The sequence below is a fragment of the Protopterus annectens genome, chromosome 9.part0 (genome assembly GCF_019279795.1).
Source record: "Protopterus annectens isolate FY-2018-M chromosome 9.part0, PAN1.0, whole genome shotgun sequence".
NCBI lineage: Eukaryota > Metazoa > Chordata > Ceratodontiformes > Protopteridae > Protopterus > Protopterus annectens.
In genome coordinates this window covers 1,074,993,337-1,075,012,283 of record NC_056743.1, presented here as the reverse complement: position 1 = coordinate 1,075,012,283, position 18,947 = coordinate 1,074,993,337, and positions in this window count along the sequence as shown.

Sequence of the window (18,947 nt, the reverse complement as noted above, 5' to 3'; positions counted from 1 at the left end):
AAAAAAAAGGGAAAAAAAAACAAAAACTTTTAAGGGTTGGTAAATTTTAAAAAAATTCCCCCCAAAAAAGATCCCCCCAACCCCCTTTATTTTTAAAAGGAAAAATTTGGGGGGCCTTTTTTTCCCCAGTTACTATCATGCCTGTTAACCCATATGTTCAAATTGCTTGCTAATGGAATTGTTCCAGTACATTTCTAACATGGACTATTCCAAAGACAGCAGACCCATTACAACCTTATTGTTATTAATAACTTTTTTGGAAAACACCTACAATTGTTGGAAAACCCATTTATAATAATGCACTTGATTACATAATTAAATATGATTTGCTGGTACACAAACATAGCATTGTTTCTACAGCATGTGTAATACCTTGCTAATTAATTAATTTAGATTTGTAAAAAAAACCAAGGCAACTGAATGCAAGACAGAATAAAGTCTGAGGATAACAGCAGATACTAAACTGAGAATACACTACAAATATTGCTCTCTTCTGTCTTGCATTCAGATGCTTTGGTTTTGTTTTACATTAGCGTTGATATACACCTGGTTGGGCTTTGCTTCATTTGTTTTGTTTTTAATTAATTAAATTTGTTTATTTAGTTATTTAAAAGTGTTAACAGAGTAGGTAATAGTTGATCCAGGGATCATTTTCAGCCACAGCCTAGTCAATGAGGGAACATCATTGTGACAGAGATTAGTTTAATGGCGTTATTTGAAATATGTTAGGGCAGTTATATTTGTGTTACAGCATAACATTTGTATGTCAATGTTATGCTCATAACCCATATTTTGACAAGTCCAACAGTGAGCATTTGAAAGAGACGGTGCAAAAATTAGGTAGAATTCCTGAGAGTACATTTCTATTAACAGTCGTCATAATTTTTGTGCCGGTCTCAAGCCCAGATAAATGGGGAGGGTTGCGTCAGGAAGGGTATCCGGCATAAAACTTCGCCAAAACATTTCATGCAGTCACCAAGAAAAATTTTTATACCGGATCGGTCGAAAACCAGGTTAACAACGACCACCACCAGTACTGTTAGCCTACAGGGTGTTGGAAATTGGGCTACTGTTGGCCGAAGGAGGAGAAGAGGTGGAAGACATGGCCGAAGGCAGGAGGAGAGGAGAAAGGCTAGGACTGGGGTAGTGAGGGTCGGAAGTTTGAATGTTTGCAGTATGACTGGTATAGGGAGAGAGCTAGCTGATATGATGGACAGAAGGAAGGTTGGTATATTGTGTGTGCAAGAGACCAGATGGAAGGGAAGTAAGGCTAGGTGTATCGGAGGTGGGTTCAAACTGTTTTATCATGGTGTGGATGGGAGGAGAAATGGCGTAGGAGTTATTCTGAAGGAACAGTATGCTGAGAGTGTTTTGGAGGTGAAAAGTGTGTCAGATAGAGTGATGTTTATAAAGCTGGAAATTGATGGTGTAATGTTGAATGTTGTTAGTGCATATGCTCCACAAGTTGGGTGTGCAATGGATGCAAAAGAAACATTTTGGAGTGAATTGGATGAAGTGGTGATGACTGTACCCAAGGGTGAAAGAGTGGTGATTGGAGCAGATTTCAATGGGCATGTTGGTGAAGGGAACAGAGGGGATGAGGAAGTGATGGGTAGGTATGGTGTTAAACAAAGGAATGCAGAAGGTCAGATGGTAGTGGATTTTGCGAAAAGGATGGACATGGCTGTGGTGAATACGTATTTTAACAAGAGGGAGGAGCATAGGGTGACATACAAGAGTGGAGGAAGATGCACACAGGTGGATTATATCTTATGTAGGAGGGCCAGTTTGAAGGAGATTGGAGACTGTAAAGTGGTGACCGGAGAAAGTGTCGTTAGGCAGCATAAGGTAGTGGTTTGTAGGATGACATTGGTTATCAAGAAGAGGAGGAGGAGTGTGAGGGCAGCACCAAGGATCAAGTGGTGGAAATTGAAAAAAGGGTAATTGTGAGGTGGAGTTCAGGGATGAGTTAAGGCAGGCACTGGGTGGCAGTGAAGAGTTACCAAATAGCTGGGTAACTACAGCAGAGCTAGTAAGGGAGACGGCTAAAAAGGTGCTTGGTATCACATCTGGACAGAGGAACGATGACAAGGAGACATGGTGGTGGAATGAGGAAGTACAGGAGAGTATACAGAGAAAGAGGTTGGCAAAGAAGAAGTGGGATTGTCAGAGAGATGAAGAAAGTAGACAGGAGTATAAGAAGATGAGGTGCATGGCAAAGAGAGAGGTATTGAAGGCTAAGGATAAGGCATATGAAGAGTTGTATGAAAGGTTGGACACTAAGGAGGGAGAAAAGGACCTGTACCAATTGGCTAGACAGAGGGACCGAGCTAGGAAAGATGTGCAGCAGGTAAAAGTGATAAAGGATAATGAGGGAAACATACTCACAAGCAAGGAGAGTGTGTTGAGGAGATGGAAAGAGTACTTTGAGGGGTTGATGAATGAAGAGAATGAGAGGGAGAGAAGATTGGATGATGTAGGAATAGTAAATCATGAAGTACAATGGATTAGCAAGGAGGAAGTAAGGATAGCTGTGAAGAGAATGAAGAATGGAAAGGCTGTTAGCCCAGATGACATACCTGTGGAAGCATGGAGGTGTTTAGGTGAAATGGCAGTGGAGTTTTTAACCAGATTGTTTAATGAAATCTTGGAAAGTGAGAGGAAGCCTGAGGAATGGAGAAAAAGTGTTTTGGTACCTATTTTTAAGAATAAGGGTGATGTGCAGAGCTGTAGTAACTACAGAGGGATAAAATTGATCAGTCACAGCATGAAGTTATGGGAAAGAGTAGTGGAAGCAAGGTTAAGAAGGGACATGATGATTAGTGATCAGCAGTATGGTTTCATGCCAGGAAAGAGCACTACAGATGCGATCTTTGCTCTGAGAGTGTTGATGGAGAAGTACAGAGAATGTCAGAAGGAGTTGCATTGTGCTTTTGTAGACTTAGAGAAAGCATATGACAGGGTGCCTAGAGAGGAGTTGTGGTATTGTATGAGGAAGTCAGGAGTGTCAGAAAAGTATGTAAGAGTGGTACAGGATATGTAATGAGGGTAGTGTGACAGTGGTGAGGTCTGCGGTGGGAGTGACGGATGCGTTTAAGGTGGAGGTGGGGTTACATCAAGGATCAGCTCTGAGCCCTTTCTTATTTGCAATGGTGATGGACAGGTTGACAGACGAGATCAGACAGGAGTCCCTGTGGACTATGATGTTTGCAGATGACATTGTGATCTGTAGTGAGAGTAGGGAGCAGGTGGAGGAGACCCTGGAGAGATGGAGATATGCTCTAGAGAGAAGAGGAATGAAGGTCAGCAGGACTAAGACAGAATATATGTGTGTGAATGAGAGGGAGGATAGAGGAATGGTGAGGATGTAAGGAGTAGAGGTGGCGAAGGTGGATGAGTTTAAATACTTAGGGTCAATAGTTCAGAGTAACGGTGAGTGTGGAAGAGAGGTGAAGAAGAGAGTACAGGCAGGATGGAGTGGGTGGAGAAGAGTGTCAGGAGTGATTTGTGACAGACGAGTACCTGTAAGAGTGAAAGAGAAGGTCTACAAGAGGGTAATGAGACCAGCTATGTTATATGGGCTGGAGACAGTGGCATTGACAAAAAGGCACGAGTTTGAGCTGGATGTGGCAGAATTAAAGATGTTAAGATTTGCACTGGGTGTAACGAGGGTGAACAGGATCAGGAATAAGTATATTAGAGGGTCAGCCCAGGTTGGAAGGTTTGGAGACAAAGCCAGAGAGGCACGATTACGTTGGTTGAGACATGTGCTGAAGAGGGATGCTGAGTATATTGGGAAAAAGTTGCTAAGGATGAAGCTACCAGGTAACAGGAAAAGAGGAAGGCCTAAGATAAGGTTTATGGATGTGGTGAGAGAGGACATGCAGGTGGTTGGTGTGACAGAGCAAGATGCAGAGGACAGGAAGAAATGGAAACAGGTGATATGCTGTGGTGAACCCTAATGGGAACAGCCGAAAGAAGATGATGATGATAATTAAAAAGGACCTTTCTTCTTGATGACCTCACTGCTTATGCAGAATCCTTCACTTCCAGATTTTATGCATATATAAATGGCTGGATAGATGTATTTGTCACACAAGTTCAAAGATAAACTCATATGTTAGAACCCAAATATAAACCGACTATATAATAAAAGAAAAAAAAATAATTGTACACAAAAATAAATCTACCTCTCAAGATACCAAAAAATGTTCATGCTGAACAAAACAAGGAACTCCAAATGCTGATCAAATTAACCAAAGCCAGATATGAGGTAAGAATAGCCACCTTCTTTACTTTTGTTAAAAAATTCAGAAAGAATGCCCAGCACTGAGCTAAAAGTAAATGACATCACATACTTGGATCCAGAGGACATAACCAATCTACTAGTGGACAAATTTAGCTCAAACTTCATTCCCTGTCCCCTCCAGTATTCTCAGATCACATTCCCACACCCAAACCCCTCCCCAAAATCTCCCAAGAACAAGTTCTCAAGGTTCTAAGATATTTTTAATATCCCATCAGTATCCCATCTGCTTGGATTTTCAAATAAAACTTGTAACATCATAAATTTAAAAGTATATTTTGAACCTTACTTTTTAATTTATTTACCATTGGTATTGGGCAAAAATCATACAAATACATTTTATTATGTTATTGCTTTTGCCAATTATAATAAGCGTCTAGTTTATGCAGCAATATGCAGTGAATGTAATATGTTTTACATTGGCAAGCCTGACAGACAAACTAAAGATCGATTATATGAACATTTCTATACAAAAACGGAGCATGGATAATGCTTTATTTAAACGTGAATAATACTGTAGGTTTAAAACATACATATTAAAAATATTACTGAAAGTTGTGAATATTGCTAGATTGCTTAACTGAATGTGACTTGTTCACCTGGTTTGAACAAAAGTTACAGTCTTAAACCAAGGCTAGTGAGAAGAAATTTAGTTCATTGAAATATTTAATTTGATTATTTAATTGTTTTGATCATGTGATTGCTCTATGAACTTTTACAATTGCATTCTGTGAATGTGCTTTACATAACTTGAGAAAGCTTAGTTTTGAATGCGAAAGTGCTTGATTTTTTTCTTACTATGCAGATCATCTCAAAGCTTTATCCTTCTGCTCAGTAACATAGAGGCCTTCTGAGAGGCAACCTCCATCTCACATATAGAGCTTCAACAGACCCTATTCTGTCAGACCTGTTACATATTCACAAGTCTAATTATATCATAAACAGTGTTTCAAAGGGATCACAATCAGTCTTGCAAAATAAGTGGAGCATGTTGGAGGGAGCAAGAGAGAGGGGGGCTTGTATCTGAAGCGCCAGGGCAAGAGTGAGGGTCAGAGAACTTGTATCTGGCTACCTGGTACTAGTACAAGAACAGACTTTTTTTTTTGCTTTTTAACTCTTTCCCTCCAATGGAGGTCTGCAAGATTGCACTGTAACATCCATTGGGCGGAGCCTAAGCTTTTTGATGGAATCAAATTGTCTTCACATTTCAAACAAATATTCATAACTTAGGAACCATAAGGGTTACTAAAGAACTGTAAATGGCAAACTCTTTTTAGCACAAACTGTTTTATAGTGGTAGTATTCTTTAGGTTCTAGGTCTTAAAATACACAGTAATTTTAAGTTTGTAATATTTTGTAAATAGCTTACAATATAGCAGCATCCATTCAAGTTGCAAGCATGTTTGCAGCATTTTGTTCATCCAGCTGAGAGCTTTCATATGAAAAGAGACCACAGCTCTGTCTCTTGAGTCAGACGGAAATTTTTCCCACCCTCAAACACAGTTACTGTTGTGTTCTTGAACACCACTGTCTTTCTAGTTGCCTGCCCCTTATGTTAATTTGACCATATATGTCATTTCCTCTCTGCTTTTACTGGCTGGTGTGAGTAAGCACAAAATCATCATTTTGTGAAATTGCTCCCCTTCAACTGTTTAAATTTGTTGGTCATCCTACTGTATTCCATAGTACCAGAATACAAAAGTGACCACCCCCTTTCAATCTATCTTGCTTTTTTAAAAATAATGACTCTCCACTAAAATTTAAATTTTTAGACAGGTAAAACTTAAGTTGCCTACTTTCACATCTAACTCCTCTAGTGCACACTGCAGTGTTTAGGATAAGCCTTTTTTTCATCTTACCTTAAGCCTCTATTGCAAGACCACCAGTTATTGGAGACTCCACATTCTGCGTCTGAGTAGTTATCTTGGGATTGGTGTTTCTGTTTTCTCCTAGTGAGAGAAGGAGTGCAGTTACATTATTTCCTGAAGACTGCTGAATACATACCAGAAAGCTTAATAACTGCTTTATAGGCGACAGCTTGGAATCAGTGCTTATATTCCTATCCTGGTGAGAGTAGGAGCAGAGTGCATTGATTCTTGACTCTTTCTGGTTGGAGATAGAGTGCCTGTGCTTAACATACCCAATTGGTTTGGTTGCTATTCGAGGCATCTACCAGAAAAAGACTACAAGCCTGCAAACCCTTGCATCATCTGGGACAAGACTGTGGATCACCAAACAGGCCGTGGCCTGCTTCTCTTCCTGGGATGGGTGCTAACATTTTGCTTCTGGTGAGAGAAGCAGCAAAGGAGTATTGTATCCCAACAGAGTGAAGCTTTGCTGAGACCAGCATTAGTAGTAGCCAGGCAGTAGCCATTCATGTGACTCCCCACTTTTTATAATTCTTGACAAGCTAATTCTTTATTTTTCAGTAAGTGCTGCTTCACTTCTTTCTAACTTGAGCATATCTGCCTAAATACTTCATCCTTAAATTTTCAGGGTCAATGTACTAGTTTCCCCTCGAGTGTTTGTCAGTGCTCTGTACAGACTTGGGCACCTTGAGTGACATTTTTCCTGTAAAAGGAATATATAAGGAAACAGCTCCAGTACTTAGCAATAATGACCATCACTCTTGGCATGTCTAAAGGTCAGTTCCCTGTGATTTCTCCTATTAACCTGGTGAACTTGGGCATTCTGAGGCAGTGTAGCAACTTTCTCATGTACGCAGACAACCCTCTTCTCGTACCTCCCTTCACTCAGGCTTGTTGAGAGATACACTTAAATATCCAAATTGGAAGCCATGCACTCTCAAGCCAAGACTGGAATAGCTGGTCAGGAGGAGAAGGTCAACACCTGCACTACACCACATAGCCCTCCAGAACACCCACCATCAGTTCTCACATAAAAACACAAACCGCACACCCACCTTCGCAGAGGTTCTCAATAGAAATCTACCCAAACAACAGAGACCTCCAAGGCAGAAATGCCCTCTACCACCACAACACATCACAAACTACATAGTTCACCTACACAGTGTGCCCCTCAGCCTAAGCCCCTAAGGCAAAATAGCTTGCCCAATACACTAATCATAGGTGACTCTACAGTGAGGCACCCTGATGTCCCACTCACTAGGTTGAAAAAGGAGAAGGTAACAGTCAGCTGTCTATCAGGTGTCAGAATCCGACACACAACACATGCACTCAAGTCACTCCACAACAAGTACAAGTGCAACTCTGTCACTGTCCATGTGGGTGTTAATGACCTGAGACCACACCTCCCTGGACTACATGAAGAGACATGGAGCAGCTCTAGAATTATGTGGCCCAGACAGGTATGACTCTAGCCCTAAGCAGCATCCTACCATCGCCCAGAATGATACTGCAGTACAAGCAGAAAATGATTAACTTCAACAATTGGCTAAGTTTTTAGTTTCATTCTAAGGGGATCCAGTATCTGTCTGCTTGGGATGACATGATTGACAGACCTCGATGTTTTGCCAGAGATGGCCTGCAGCTGTCACCCCTTGGTTTCCAGATACTGGCTAAGGCTCTTGCCACCCCTATAGTGCCTTTTTAGGTGATGTTCCAAGACCAAATTACCACTGTAACAGCTATAAATAAATGCAGTCTGAGGGTCATGCTGCTCAATGCTAGAAGTCTAAATCTCAAGATGCACTTACTCGAAGCACTCCTTAAAATGGAGAACATCGACATTTGTGCTGTAACAGAGACCTTGTTTAAAGCAGCAGAAAGCACCCCTGCGCTACCAGGCTATAACTCATTCCACACCTTTCAGGCTCAGAACATGGACCAAAGCTCCAAAGGAGGTGGTGTCTCCATATTCATTAAGGATATGCATAACTCCAAAATAGTAGCCCAGCATAATGCATCTGAGCAACTTCAGGTACAACTAACATTGGGTAAGATGGTGATTCAGGTTGCAGCCTACTATAGGTCCCCAACCATGTCCCAAGATTCTCACTCCACATTCCTAAGCACCCTGGAAACTATTGGGGTCCAACCTAACACTCTCATACTAAGTGACTTCAACTACCCCTCCAACTGGGAAAATTAGTTGTGCACCAATACATTGGCCCAACGCTTCCTGGAATTCATCAATTCCAATGCCCATGACCAGTTCATTTTTACTCCCACTAGAAGAAGCAACATCCTTGACCTGGTTATTACTACATGGGCAACAGCTGCTATACACCAAAAGTCAATTCCTCCTTGGTTAGATCCGACCACAAACTAATAACCATGGAAATCCACATCTCACCTACACCCCCTCCCCAAAGGTAACCACCATGAAAAACTGCTCCAAAGCTGACTTTGCACTCCTAAAAACAGAGGTGGCTAACTTCATGGCACCCATGTCAATGGAAAATAGATGCATGACTGCCGAATCATACACTGGTGCACTGTACAAACACTTACACTTAAATGCATGGAACTAGCCTTACCAAACAGAACCAAGAAGTTCTCCTCCAAAAAAAAGGAAGCTAATCTGGTGGTCCCCCACCATTAATAAATGCTACAACAGAAGGAAGAAACTGTTGCAGAAAAAGTTGAACTCCCAAGACTGGAAAAACTCCCTTATTAGCCTCAACAAATAGTTAAGATCCCTCATCAAAGCCTCTAAAGCTAGCTATGAAAGCAAAATTGTGGCAGACACTAAAAATAACCACAATGCCTCCACGGCAATACCCAGGTTTGCTCTGAGTTACTGCACATTGGTACCTCCTATACTGAGCTAAGAGATATTGTCAATGTACTGGCCGACAGATTTAGTGCCAACTTTATCCCCCCCCAGGACCAATTACAATACCAGAGAAATGCTGGGCACCCAGAATTACTGCAACACAGGTTAAAGCTGCATTGTCCAAGACCAAGAATACAGCTTCCATGGGACCGGACAATATCCCTGGATGTGTTCTACATGAACTACAAAGTGAAATGACATCACATCTGTGTGCCCTGTTCAATCACAGCCTCACCTCAGGCTTTGTCCCTACTGAATGGCACACTGCTACAGTCATCCCTCTCCATAAAGGGGGATCGACTACAGATCCTGGAAATTATCGCCCTATTAGCTTGACAAGTTTGATATGTAAGGCTATGAAGTGCATCATCATGGACCTATTTAACAAGGATATAGGGGATTTCCAAACTCTAGATACCACGCAATTTGGTTCTGTGAAAGGTAGATCATGCCTGCTCCACCTGGTTGACTTCGAGTCTGTCGCCAGAGCTGTAGATGAGGGCAAGGCAGTTCATACAGCCTACCTCAATCTGGCTAAGGCCTTTGATACCATTCCCCACTCAGGAATTATCGATAAACTCACCAAACTCGGCATCAATCCCTATATCACTAGGTGGGTTGCAAATTGGTTCACAGAACCCACAGTGTGAAAGTAGTGGACTCCAAGTCAGACTGCAGGCCAGTCACGAGTGGAATCCCACAGGGATCGGTCCTGGGTCCTCTCCTGTTTGGCATCTACTACTCAGAAGTCCAGGCCAACACAGACAGACTGTGGCTGACCAAGTTCACAGACGACTGCAAGCTGGTAGCGATTATTAACTCCCCAGGTGAGGTAGACCTCTCACAGAAAGACCTCACTGAGACCAATGACTGGTGTCGAAACCATGGCCTTATGCTTAATGCCAAAAAAATGCATCGTCATCCTGTTTGGGAAAAACTCAGTTTCCACTAATTACCACATCAATGGAAGGGTGTTATAAGACATCTGGGGACACAGGTTGACAGCAACCTCTCCTTCGACCACCACAGAAAGTCCTTCTATTTGGCACATCTTATTACCAAGGGTTTTGCATCCAGGAAGAAAGGTCATCATCTCTCTCTACTCTTGCCTCATTAGGCCAATCATTGTGTATAATGCCCCATTTGGCATGTACCTCACTAGACACATGCAACAGCTGGAAAGGCCACAAAAGTACCTCACGAAGTGGATCCTAAGCCTTAAACACGTCCTACGTGGACATACTCAAAAAAACTCCAGCTATTCTCTGTTTCATATCGTCTACTAAGAGACGATCTCTGCTTGACTTACAAAGCTATGTCTGACTCAGCTCTGTTAGAAATGGTACATCTAAAGAAATCCAAATCCCTCCACATCACATGCTCCAGAGACGTCAACCTCATTACCATAATCAACAGAACATACTGGAGGGACAGGTTCATAACCCAGTGGCTACCCATGCTATGGAATGGACTTCCCATACATGTCAAGCAGAGCACCTCACTGGCCCTATTCAAGAGAAATCTTGATGAGTGGATGGGAAATAGAAAGTTCACCACGGGGATCACTGCAGTGGCTCTACTTGATAGAGGCACTCGGAACTAACTTCGGGTGGCACGATATCAGGGCACTTCTATGGGCCAGGCTTGTAAAGGCTCCAGAACCATTAGCCTGGTACACACCTGTGAACCTAAACAGTTCTGTCTGTGTTTCTTGGTTGTTGAGATCTTTAGAAAAGCCATGAAATGCATGACAATGTAAATACTATATGAACAACAACTAATATCCCTTTTCCTGCACTAGACAGAGGTCAAATATCAGTACAGTGGCATTTGTCATTGTGTAACCTTTAAGATGAAATTTTAAATTTATTTAAGATAAAATTTGTATGTAGAATGGTCTGGGGATTATTAATGCAAATATGAATTAGCAATATTTGATTCTTAGAGGTGTCAGTAGGATTTAACTGCAGAAATACCTGGAGGCATTACTTGGCTATAATGAGTTAAATGTAGAGCTGGGTTGCCAGTGCAGAGATCAGCCTAATTGCTAAAAACCAAGCTACAACACTCTCTCTTTCATGGATAGGGGCACATGTAAATGTCCCAACATATCCTTGTTTGGCCCACGTCTGGGTTATTTTTAAAATATAAGGGCTAAAAAAATGTCATGCAAATGTAAATCTTCTTAAGATCCTTACAGACAGCTTAGTAAGTACCCATTAACCATTATTGTTTATATGCAGTGAATTAGCTAGTGTGAAATCCTTCATGCCTTTTTAAAAAGTCCACAAAGTTCAAATTTAATAAAATTAATTACTGTATCTCCTGGAGTAAATGTAGGTCTTGGCAATGATTCCTTGGGTATCTGGAGAGAGTGACTTTCTTGATTTTAGAACTGTAAAGAAGTGGTGTAAAGTAGATTTGCGAAAATATGTTTATGAACCTACAAATACTCTGTTCAAATTACTATCTTGAGTGTAGAATGCTTCAGTAAAAATAAACAGAATAGTAAGTATAAATCAACAGTATTCAGTGTTGCAGTGAAGTGACTGCCAGTGACAAAATATTTTTGATAATAAAAAGCTATATCATACACAGAGTAAGATGTAAATCATGTATATGCATTTTTATATAAAATAACTGACGGCAAATGATGGGGCTTATAGTTATCCAATTATGGATTTATTTAGAGATGAAAGTGGAATAGTCAACCATGGTCTTTAAAGCAGGCACATATAAAAAGAAATTTAATTTGTGAAATAAGCCTTTTTTCCCTGAACAATAAATAGTTTGTTTACAAAACTGTGGTCTTAAGTGGGGCAGAGGCATTATCTGCAGTGCCCTTGAGATCAGATCCAGTTTGTAATGAGTGATAAAGATATAAGGATTAGTGCAGGTTGCAGAAGCACATATGTCATTCATGGAAGCCCTAGATAAAAACACTGAAGAAGTTGCCATGGACTTAATAACAGGAATATGTTTTTATTTATGTTATTTTACTTTTGTTAACCGGGAATGTCCAACTGGATGAGGTCCATTTTCAGCAGAGGCCCTGGGGGAAAAGCTCCACTTATATAAAAAAAATAGCACATTACAGCAAAACTTACATCAAAAATGGCACATTACAGCAATATTAATATTATACAAAGTGTAGAAAAAGCATTTGTTGTACTAGTAGTATTTATCTAGTGAGAGATGGAAGACAATACTATTCAAATTGGTGTTGTTCTACTAGTAGTATCTAGTGACAGATGGAGAAACAGTACAAACAATTCAAATAGCACATTACAGCAATACTTAAATCAAAAATGGCACATTACAGTCATACTGATATTATACAATGTGTAGAAAAGGCATTTGTTCTACAAGTATTATCTACTGAATCTAGTGAGGGATGGAGGGCAATACAGACTATTCAAATTAGCAAAATATTTACATATGTACATTCTGTTTGTAGTGAGAGACAGATAGAGATTACAAGTATAACATTACTTTGTCAGGGGATCACATTTGGAAGAACCATGCTTATTGGGCATAAACAAAAGAGAGGTAGAGATAGTGCAGAGGTAGCAGAGATTAGGACTATGTAACACATGGACAGAGCCAAGAGCTTATGAGATGGGCCTTAAGGGTTTTTTGAATTGAGTGGTATTTGCTGTAGCAGTTACGGATGTGGGGAGATTATTCCAAGTTTTAGCTATAATGTGTGAAAATAGGGCTTTTGTCGGCTGTGTTAGCTGAGGTAATAGTGAAGAGTGATTTATTGGCAGAGTGGAGTGGGCGATTTGCAGTGTAGTTAATGTTAAACATGACTTCTTGAATAATGAAGGATGAAACTGATGCTCAGGAAGTTACTGGTAGCAAGTCTGCTTTTTTAAATTACTGCAGTGATACTAGTACCAGCGGATCAGATTTATGAACAAACGTATTGTTCATGATAGTTTGCATGATTTTTGCATTATTAATAGAGCTGGTGCTACAGCTAGAAAATCATATTCTATTGTCCTGGGAATTAGTGCATTTATTTATAACATTTTCCTAGATTTTATTGATAAGGTGATTGAAATACTGTAACAGGCCTCTATCTGACCAATGATTTTGTTTCTAATGGTTTCCGTGTGCAATGCAAACTGTCTGTAGAGAAGTTCCTGGTTGACTTTGTTAAAAACTTTTGAATTTTTTTTTAATGTGATGTTTGTTGAAAGTTAATGATAGCAGGTTTGCTGTTTGAAACCTATTTTGTTTATATTTAAAGTGAGCTGACAAACCATCTACAAATGGAAATTAAGTCAGTTTGCAACCTTGACAGCTCCATTCTGATTATAAATCAAATGTATGTTGGCACAAAGTGTAAAAACTTACTATGAGCTCTGTTGGCCTAAAGAGAGCATTTGAAATGGCTGACCATGCTGTCCACATGATGCTGAGAAAGCTCTACCAGGAGATTGTCGAATTACCTGTTAAACTGAACATTTTTCTCTAACCTTGGTGTTTTTAGAGCTGGCATCCCACAGGGTTCCGTTTTAGGTCCCATATTTTTCGTGTGTGTCAGCAGATTTTTTCTGAAGCCCTTTAAAATCATTTTGCAAACAATCTTGTCATCTAAACTCTGTTTCTGCTGCTCAAATGATATAAAAGAGCATCACATTTAGTTCCTTCATATGTGGAACTAGTGTCATAAATTGACTGTTAAGAGTAGCAATTCTAAATTTATGGTGTTTAGTTCTTCCAGGAAGTTGGCTAATGCTAGACCACTTCAAATAACTTGACTCATTTAACAACACTATTAATAAAGTTGACTCCTACTATTACATTTGTATTTGGACTGATTTGTTCTTAAATTGTATGCCCTATGTTAATATATATGTTGACAATGCACTAAAATGTCTTGATGATTTAAAGGGTTTCCAGTTACCTCACAAGGGAAGTGCGTTCGGTTGCTGACATTCATCTCCACATCATATCTCTCAACCTCTTAGATGAAGTCTGGACAAAGCTATTAATAAAAGTGGGACAAAGGCCAAAAAAAAAGTTTTTAAATATTTTTCTTACAAACTTAGAAAGTTGACAGATTAACAAGTTTTGCATTGGCTTGAATTTTCTTAAGGGTATGAAGTCTGAAACTCAAATGTCTGTCATTGTTTTCTAACTCCAGTCTTTAATGATTGGCCACTAATTTGCCAGAAACTCAGTTTTATGAAAAACGGACTAAAAATATGAGGCAAAAATCTGGACATTCTGTGAAAATCTGTACAGTTGAGGCATGCTGCTCATGCTATGCTTCAGTGTGCCCTCCATCTGTCTGCATTAAGTTCCTCTCAGAACACTGTTTTTGTTACAAACTACCTTTAATAAGGTCTACAATTTACCTTGTTGCATAATTCTTTGAGACATCATTGTACCTTCTTAAGCAAGGTTTGTTGTCCCCATATAATTGCTTGAAGCACGCTTAATGCTTGGCTACTTCATTTATAGACTAGCATCTCAATTTTTGTTCCATTGCTTGATCAGAAAATGAGGCTGGTCGCACTATTTGTAGTTTTTTCAAAGCAGAACCAGTCCGTGAACCATAATTGTATTGACACCCTTCTAATCTTCAGGGTTTGCCTTAAACAGATCAAGGGTATCCCTGCATTTTATATGCAATGGAAGATCTTTCCAAAGATGTTGAAAGTGCTGAGTAATAAAATTTCTCACTATTGCCTTAGTTACTGATGGAGATTTGTCTTTGAGAGTTTGTGGAGCCATTTGTTTTTTTTGGTGTTCTGAAAACATCAAGGAGGTTTGTGTCCTTAACAACATGGAATGCTAGATATAAATTACTGTGCGGGGATCTATACCTCATTTAAGTTACTTAACTTGGCTACTGTGATGGTTCAAACAGCCTTAACAATCAGGAGGTCTTTGTTCAGCTCTTTGATAAACCTGACCTGGATAACTGGAATCATTAACACCAGAAACATGGATAATGACCCACTACAGTGAATTTAGGAGAATGCTTTTCTCCCATCTTAGTAATTATAGCAGCTGCAAATGTTATTGGTAATGGCTAATGTTGCCTGTGCTCCTATCATTCCATTGACAGTAGAGTGTTGTATTTCACTTTGTGTTTTGTGACTTATGGCCTTGTTTGTGGGCTGAAGAATGTCCAAAGGCAAGTTCGCTTGTACATTTAATAAACAGAAAAACAAGTACAGTAAGAGTAAAATATGAAATTAACACTTCAAGTTCACAGAATACCCGAATTTGTCACAAACATGTAAACAAACTGCCTAGGAGTAGGACCATGGTAGTAAACATGGTTTAATATTTAACAATTACCTGACAGTGTTACATATTCTTAATGAAAGAAGACAAAAGGCATTACTATGACATATGGCAGGGGAGATAATCTACTCTCTCTCTCTCTCTCTCTCTCTATATATATATATATATATATATATATATATATATATATATATAAAATAATAGATTAAATATCTATATACACTGCACTTCAACAAGAAGTGAAAAAAATGCTTTCAACCCAAATAAAATATATAAAGTAGCATATAAAAGTTTCAGAATGCAGTTCTGGATCATCATGAGTGCAAGCAAGAAATAAACGGATATTTCAAATAACTAAACAAATAAGCAAATACATGAAAAGAAGCAATTTAAGTGACATACACACAGAAACTAGAACACAAGCTGTTCAGATTCCGTCAGGAAAAGTTGGAAGAAAAACATTTCTCAGAGGCAGACATTACAATTCGGAGCATACTAGACTGTGCAAGATCAAGGGAGTTGCCAAGTAAGCATAAGGTACTCAGATTAGTACATGTTTCCTAAAAATGATTCCTGGCACAGCTGAGAACATTAAAACTGTTTGAAACTAATTGTAATATAGACATGTACGCAGCATAAATTAACTGTAGGAAAAGTGCCCCCAAATAGCATGTTTATGATGTTAGGAAGCAGCAGCTGAAAGCAATGTGAACATTCTTTTATTTATTTAATTGACATTTGTTCACCAGGAAAGTCCGACTGGGTCAAAAAGTGCCCATTTTTCAGTGGAGATCTGTGAAAAAAGCTCTACAATTGCAATCAAAAATCAATTACAGATATTTTAAATCACAAAATTATGTAACACTACAAAACACAGGAGTGAAAACATGTAATGAGAAAAGCATAGAACATATATTTCATAGCAGAGTACAACGAAAAGCAATAATGTGAATTGGAAAAAATATGTGAGAAAAAGCTCATTAGTCATATTTGTCACATAGTGGAGTATGCGATAAATGAGACCTGAGAAAATTCAAATATATGTTAAAGAGGTATGAGAGATTACATGATTAAAGACAGTGAGGGGAAATTGAGGGATGTCTTAGTATAAGAGAGGGTGTTCATATTACAGTTACAGGAGGAAGAGAAAAGGAGATTATAAGAAGAGTGCAGGGTAGGGTGTCTCCAGGTAGCTGTGGTGAGTAGGGGGGAAATAGAAAAAGAGGTACAGGAAAGGTCTGCAGAGAAAAAGGGGATATGGTAAGGTAGTGGGGAAAAACAAAAGAAAGGACTGGAGTAGGAGGTTGGAGAGGGTTGTAAACTGTTACTTGGGTTGAAGGTGGTGAGTGAAATATAGTGAGTAAGTTCAGCCAGGATTAGCACAGGAGCAGGTCCATAATTTTTTAAAGAATTCTGTTAGGGAGCATTTAAAGGTCAGTGGGTTAGAAATAGTTCTGGTGGTTAGAGGTAAGGAGTTCCATATATATATATTTTTTGCTACGGATTAGGAGTATAGGTTTTGTCTAGAGGATTTACTTGGTTAACTTATGGTGAGAAGATGTTTGTCTTCTGATCTGGGAATTTTTTCAGGGAAATGTATCTTGATTAAGGGGGTAAGAGTTAGGCAGGCTAATGGTTTGTGTATGATTGTATGTATTTTATAAGTTGAATGTAGGAGAGGGTGGAGAGGGTGTTCCAGCCAGCTAAGGGTATACAGAGCTTTACAGTGATGGGTAAAGGAGGATGAATTAGTAGCAAACTTGGCAATTTTGTTGTAGCAGCTTTCAAGTTTGTTTTTTTATGGATGATTATAAATTAGTTAGAACTGGGGTTCTATAGGTTCATAGGTGTTTACTACGCTAACAACCACAAGGGCCTTTTTAAGCCTAGCCATGCATCCCAAATCTCTGACAAGTTCTGATGCCTCTGAGTATAAGCAGGGGCTTTGGAGATGAAATATTTACAAGAAGGAGCTTAGGAGATGAACCATTTACAGATTGCTTGTGTCTATTAGAGACATAGGTGCTAAACCAGGGATGAGTTTCCTGTTTCCCCATCCAGTTGTCCAAGTTGCACTTGAATTGGGTTAGGGAGGAACTATGTTTCACATGGATTGGGAGATGACTACTGGGGAGGGGGTATCTGGTCCATTAGCCTTCCTAGGGTCCCATTTGATCATGATCTGGCTCTGCTGTTATTGATCAGAAATTGCAGAAGTATTTTGCCTCATACATATGTCCTGTTTTATATAGAGTAGGGAGGGTAAAATGTAGGTTTTGGCTAGAGTAATTGTTGTAGCTGTGCTCAGAAAATGTTTCTGTATAGCATGCCTATTTTTGCTGGGTTTTCTTGGTTTTGCTTTGGATGTGGCGGTCAACTTTAAAATGATCATCTAGTATGACATTTAAAGGGGTCCACCTAATCCAAGGTATCCAACAAGTGATAAATAAGATCAAAAATGATTTCAGGCTCCAAGACCATCAAAAGGACACCTTTTATTCATGTAAATCATTAAGCACTTTCGTCCACAATGTGACATCCCTACGCTGGGCCAGTAATCAAGGAGCCTGAATTCTCACCACTGACACTGGAGAGGGACATGCACTTGGAATACAAATGGATACATTCAGTATTTCCAGATGCAGACCTCTCTGCTTCAATCGCAATTTCCCTTAAGAGCACACTGGACAAATACACAGCCTGGGGTCTGGGTGTCTCTATCTGCCTCTCCCCAGGTCCCCAGTAAGGCTCACCACTGGCACTGTGAAACCAGTGCTTCATGTCTCTGCCCCAAGCAGCTGACATACAAACACTGAGATTTAATTTTCACACACACACACACACACACACACACACACACACACACACACACACCTGGGAATGGCTGGCACAGATTACCCACTCTACCAACTTTGCCCAGACTATAAGGTAGATTCACTGCCACCAGTCAGTTACTATAAGGCTATTAAAAGGGTATCCAATTATGCTGAGTGAAGTTAATATTAATACAAATGGTAATGTTGACCAAACAGCAAGACTTTCATGAGTGGCCAGAGTTATCAAATACTCTCAAAGTTTAAATATTTTCTAAAAATGACCAGCCACAATGAAAAGTTTAAATATATTTAATGGAGCGTCCAAACCAAGAAATTATAGACACATCAGCCTAACTAGCCTGATCTGCAAGGCCATGGAACGGATTATCATGGACCTCATTAGCAAGGACATTGGCAACCTCCAAACACTTGATCCCACAGAGTTTCGCTTCATCAAGGGGAGGTCATGTCTGCTAAATTTGGTTGACTTCTTTGAGACAGTCTCCAAACCCATGGACAAGGGGAAGATGGTGAACACTGCCTACCTTGACCTGGCCAAAGCCTTTGACACTATTCCCCACTCGGGCATTATAGATAAACTCTCTCAACTAGGCATCAATCCATATGTTACCAGATGGGTAGCAAACTGTCTCACTGATGGAACCCACCTAGTCAAAATAGGGGAAGCCACGTCAAGCAGTAGACCCGTAACAAGCGGCATACCCCAGGGTTCAGTCTTGGGGCCTCTATTATTTGGGATATACTTTTCTGAGGTGCAGGCCAAAACCAGTGGGCTATAG